Source organism: Aspergillus glaucus, assembly GCF_001890805.1.
Source record: "Aspergillus glaucus CBS 516.65 unplaced genomic scaffold ASPGLscaffold_24, whole genome shotgun sequence".
NCBI classification, from domain to species: domain Eukaryota; kingdom Fungi; phylum Ascomycota; class Eurotiomycetes; order Eurotiales; family Aspergillaceae; genus Aspergillus; species Aspergillus glaucus.
In genome coordinates, this window is record NW_019170476.1 from 411,574 (window position 1) to 411,919 (window position 346).

Below are 346 nucleotides of genomic sequence, written 5' to 3' on the forward strand. Positions count from 1 at the left end.
GGTCAAACCAGATCCCTAGCCATCGTGTGGCGCCATTGAGTGGGGGGGGTTCAATCTCCTCTGCGCCTGTTGGGGTTTGGATTATGCAGGAGGGATTGTTCCTCTTCCGGCTTTTGGAAAAGTGTTGGAGTTCTGTTTTGGCTAGATCAAAAGTGAGTCCTTCTCTGTGGCCCCATGCCAGCAGGTCTGCTGTGATGTCCTGCAGTTTCTTGGTGTTTTCTTCTAGGGACTTGCTGACAACTAGTTGGCAGATATCATCTGCGTATCCAAAACGGCCTCTGCGGGCAATTGTTGGGCCAAGTTTGAAGATGGGCTCAATGTAGAGCATGAACAGGATTGGTGAGAC